At 44.1% G+C, this 5,478-nt stretch overlaps 1 long non-coding RNA gene across 1 annotated transcript; it reads right to left on the reverse strand.

The window, feature by feature from the left end:
• Nucleotides 1-308: 308 nt before the first annotated feature.
• LOC126622197 (uncharacterized) lies at nt 309-4,215 on the reverse strand. Its single transcript, XR_007623360.1, has 2 exons — nt 4,117-4,215; nt 309-532 (listed from the first exon to the last, which is right to left on the reverse strand). It is a non-coding gene; the product is annotated as an uncharacterized LOC126622197 (long non-coding RNA).
• Between the last annotated feature and the right edge of the window lie 1,263 nt (nt 4,216-5,478).

Here is a 5,478-nt window from a genome sequence, read left to right on the forward strand (position 1 = left end):
ATGTCAAACTCACCCAATGCTATCGCTCAATTTATCATTCACCCCAAAGTGTCAGGACTTTGGAGTATCTGTCGAAGAGGATGATTGGTAAGCACGATGATGGAGTGTGCTTGGAAGTGAGGGCGAAGTTTTCGAGCATACATGACCAATGCTAGAGCCAATTTCTCAATGTTGGAGTATCGTGTCTCTGCATCTTGTAAGGCCTTGCTAGAGTAGTACACAAGCCGTTTGACATTATCATCCTTTTGAATGAGAATGGAACTTGTTTGTACCATACTTAGGGCCTCCGTATTTAGATCTCGTATAAATACTCGGGGGACTTAAATGTAATTATGTAATAAAGGAAGGGGCAGATATGTAATAAGTGAGGAGCCCTTATTCTATAAAAGGACTCCTCACCCTCACAATTGGAAGAGGCCAATTCCTAGGCCCTCTCACCCCTTGTCAAAGCCTCACTCTCATTACAGAGGCTCTCACATTCTCTCCCTCACCTCTCAGATAAATACAATATCAGTGTGGACATAGCCCAAACCTTGAGGTGAACCACGATACATCTTGTGTTATTTACATTTCTTGCAAATTCACGGTCAGATTTACGTTGTTCCAAGACCTTCGGTTTTGTGCATCAACATTTGGCGCCGTCTGTGGGAAACGACACAAAAAACTATGTCGGTTCTCTTTCATTTTTTCACCTCCACCGTGAATCTGCAAAATCTGCAAAAATCCAAAAACCCAAAGCTTTCCCAGAAAACCCACGGGGCCACCCTCTCATCCTCCTCCTCTTTCTGTCGTTTCGTTTGCCTCCACCCAAAGTCTCTCTCAAGATTTCTGGTTCAAGTGCTTACTCTTGAGAGAGAGAATGAGGAGAGAGAAACAGAGAGCAGCGCTGTGAGGTTTCGGTTTTCTCTCTATATAATGTTCCAACATAGCCCTGGCTGCTGCAACTCTCGCTTTGATTCGCAGGAGTTTGGGCTAAGTCCGTGTTTGGCTGCGCCGAAAATGAAAAACCCATTCTTCTGCTCCATGGAAAAGTACGAGCTTTTCAATTCTTCCTCTTCTCTCTCACTCAAGGAGCAACCCCAAACGAAGTGCAACCAGTCCTGGCCTGCCGAGTATCACGTGACCCTCACGTGATTACTGGGAAAGATGATGCAGCTGTTCATGGAGTTGCTGATGTAATTGTTGGTGTTCTTGGAGGAGGCCAACTGGGTTGGATGTTCTGCCAGGCACCACCACCGACGACCGACCACCCCGTCAAGAATAGGAACTTCTTCAAGGTCACCACCACCGATGACTCTGTCATCTGCCGCCTCGCAAACGAGGATAAAGCCACCGTCTTTGCCACTGATACAATTCTCTCCCCCCCTTCTACCTTAAATCTCAGCCTCCCACTTCCATGACCTGTACAAACCGTTGGATGATCTCGGACAAGTTACAACTCACTCAGGCGACCCTAAACTGTTTGAACGACATGATGTAATCCTCCTCCTCGTCGAAACCCATCGGAAAGCCATTCCAGCCCGCTGCTGTTTATTTCAAGGACGCTCTTCAATCCCTCCTTAATGGCTTTGATATGGAGGCGCGCGAGTTCTCTCCCTCGTCCGACATCATCCATACAATCCGCGCCCACAAGACCTTTTCCAGAATTTCGCTGGTCGCGATGTTCTCTTACATTACAACAAATTAGGCCCTGCTCAAAGCCCTCAACGGATCAGCCTTCATCCACGTCATCGACTTTGACATCAGCCTGGGCGGCCAGGATGCTTCCCTAATGAAAGAGCTCGCCGAGAAAGCTAACGTGGCAAGCTGAAATAAAGGCAACCAGTCCTGGAACGAAGAGCATGGCGGGAGAGAGGCAAGGGGTGCAATTGATGGCGGAGAGGTCGACGGGTCAAATCAGAGTGGAGTAGCTCTCGAGCTCCACCAGCTTCCTCGGGCAAACAAGAATCAAAAGCTGGAGTACACTGACCTTTACAACCAACAAAACAAAAAAGCAAAAGCAGATAATATTAATGGGATGCATAGTGGGGTGGTGCAGTCCACAACCATGATGATGATGGGCCAACAAGCCAGCTCATTCGAATTCAAATCTAACAACAGTTGCATGTGCATGGTCATGGTGCTACAGCATATAACATTAATGGGATGCATAGTGGGGTGGTGCAGTCGACAACCATGATGATGATGGGCCAACAAGCCAGCTCATTCGAATTCAGATCTGACAGCAGCTGTTACTCCCAGTCTCTCAAAAAACCATCCAAGCCAACGAACGCTACCAACAGAAGCAACTTAGTACGCAGTAGGTACAGTACGCACCAATAATCTGCAACTGTCGAAACCTTTATTTTTGAATGATGTAATTTATTTTTCTTATCTTTCGAAGATTTCTGTATAAACCCCATCAGAGGGTAATAATAAAAAAAAAATAAATAAAAAAAAAGGCAAGCCCAAAATAAATGGGCTGGAATGTTGTGTGGAGGGCGAAGGCCCATAAGCCTAAAATAGCACCAAGCAGGTGACCAAAAGTACGTCCAGTACGACAAAAAATTATTTGGCACCACGCCGCTATTATCACCAACCAAGTGATCAAAAGTACTCCCAGTACTCTAAAAATTATTCGGCAGCCTGCCGCTATTACCACCAACCAGGTGATCAAAAGTACGTCCAGTACTCCAAAATTATACATGAGCATCACTCATGCCAATCATACATAAACATTTCATGAGCATCACTCATGTCAATCATACATAAACATTCATGACCATCATTCATGTCAACATTCATGAGCATCACTCATGTCAATATTCATGAGCATCACTCATGTCAACATCCATGAGCATCACTCATGACAATCAACATAAACATTCATGAGCATCACTCATGTTAATCAGCTTCAAAAGCTTCATTTACAGAGCTTTATCTTCAAAAGCTTCATTTACAAAAGCTCCAGCTTCAAAAGCTTCATTTACAGAGCTCTAGCTTCAAAAGCTTCATTTACAGAGCTCTAGCTTCAAAAGCTTTATTTATAGAGCTCTAGCTTCAAAAGCTTCATTTACAAAACTCTAGCTTCAAAAGCTTCATTTACAGAGCTCTAGCTTCAAAAGCTTCATTTACAAAGCTCTAGCTTCAAAGCTTCAACTTGCAAAGCTTCACCTACAAAGCTTCAGTGCAGGTATACAAATACCGCCTCCGAACAACCGCCACTTCGGCCTATACATGGATTCAATTTGAAGTCTCCAGCCAACAGACTCTATTGACCGAAGACTTGGGGGACTACAATATGTACTATATATTGGGCCTCATGAAAAATACTCGGGGGACTTAACCCATTATTCATGTTTTGAGGAGCGAGCCCTTATTCTATTAAAGGGACTCCCTCACTTTCATTAGAGAGCACCCATTATTCATGTACTGAGGAACGAGCCCTTATTTTATAAAAAGGACTCCCCCACCTTCATTAGAGAGCATCACCACTAGCTGAGCAACCGCCTTGCCGCGAGCATCACTCCTAACCCATCATTTATGTATTGAGGAGCGAGCCTTTATTCTATAAATGTGACTCTCTCACCATCATTAGATAGCATCAACTCTAGCCCATCATTCATGTATTGAGGAGCGAGCCCTTATTCTATAAAAGGGACTCCCTCACCTTCAACGCCACAAGCCGAGCAGCCTCACAGCATGTGCTACTTCTAGTTGAGCATCATTTCAGATTGAGCACCACCTCATATCAAGTATCAGTCCTAGACGACATCTAGTTACTTCGGCCCACACATAGACTGAATTTCAAGTCTCTAGCCAAAAGACTCTTTTGACTGAAGACTTGGGGGACTACTGTTTATACCATACTTAGGGCCTCCGTATTTAGATCTCGTATAAATACTTGGGGGACTTAAATGTAATTATGTAATAAAGGAAAGGGCAAATATGTAATAAGTGAGGAGCCCTTATTCTATAAAAGGATTCCTCACCCTCACAATTGGAAGAGGCCAATTCTTAGGCCAATTCGTAGGCCCTCTCACCCCTTCTCAAAGCCTCACTCTCATTACAGAGGCTTTCACATTCTCTTCCTCACCTCTCAGATAAATACAATATCAGTGTGGACGTAGCCCAAACCTTGGGGTGAACCATGATACATCTTGTGTTATTTACATTTCTTGCAGATTCACGGTCGGATTTACGTTGTTACAAGACCTCCAGTTTTATGCATCAACAAAACTTACTACTGAAGCCGATACCGACAGATAGATAATGAGAGTGTCACCAACCTCAGGTTTGGAGAATAGAGGGGCTTTACTTATGTAGTCTTTGAGGTTCTTGAATGCTTCTGCACATTCATCAGTCCATGTAATGTACTTCTTACTTCCCTTTAGTGCTTTGAAAAAAGGAGCACATCTGTCTGTGGCCTTATAAATGAACCTAGTTAGGGCTGCCACCTTGCCAGGAAGGCTTTGGATGTCTTTTGAAGTTACTGGTTCCTTCATGTCGAGGTTTTCTTTGATCTTCTCAGGATTAGCCTCAATGCCTCGTTGGCTTATCATGAAGCCTAAGAATTTGCCAAAGCCTACGTCGAAGGCACATTTGTTAGGGTTCAACCTCATTCAAAACCTCTTTAGAATGGTGAAAGTTTCAAATAGGTTAGCGATGTGTTGGTCAGCATGTTTGCTCTTGACTAGCATATCATCAACGTAAACTTCCATGCTCTTCCCAATCTATTTGGTGAACATTGAATTGACCAGTCTTTGATAAGTCGTTCCTGCATTCTTTAGGCCGAAAGGCATGACTTTATAGCAATATAGTCCCCCGTCAGTAGTGAAGGTTATGTGTTCTTGGTCCGAAGGGTTCATGAGGATTTGGTTGTATCCAGAGTAAACATCCATGAAGCTCAGGAGTTCACACCCTGCCGTAGAGTCTATAAGTTTGTCAATGAGAGGAAGAGGAAAGCTATCCTTCGGGCATCCTTTATTTAGGTTGGTGTAGTCGACACATATTCTTCACAAGACGTTTTGGTGCAAGAGACTTTCTTTGGTCGGATTTTTCTTAACAAGAACCACATTTGCTACCCATGTTGGGTAATTGACTTTGCGTACGAAGCCTATGCCTTTGAGTTTTTTACCTTATACCTTCATTGCTTCGTATCGTTCAATGTCATAAGATATTCGCTTCTGTCTCACCGGCTTGGTCTTGGGGTCAATACTCAAGCGATGACATATAATATCGGGAGAGATGCCTGGCATGTCCTCGTATGACCAGGCGAAGACCTCAGTGTTCTCTTGCAAAAAAGAGATCTATGCCAACCGAATGGGTGGTGACAAGGTGGTACCAATCTTCACCATGCGATCTGGATAATCTTTTGATATAGAAACCTTCTCCAGCTCTTCAGCGGGTTGTGCTTGCTGGGTGAAAGAGTCATCTCGAGGATCGTCGGGTTGACTGTTGCCACCATGAAAATCCAAGTTGGCTTCGTCCGGGCTTGTC

This window comes from Malus sylvestris, chromosome 5 (genome assembly GCF_916048215.2).
Source record: "Malus sylvestris chromosome 5, drMalSylv7.2, whole genome shotgun sequence".
NCBI classification, from domain to species: Eukaryota; Viridiplantae; Streptophyta; class Magnoliopsida; order Rosales; family Rosaceae; genus Malus; species Malus sylvestris.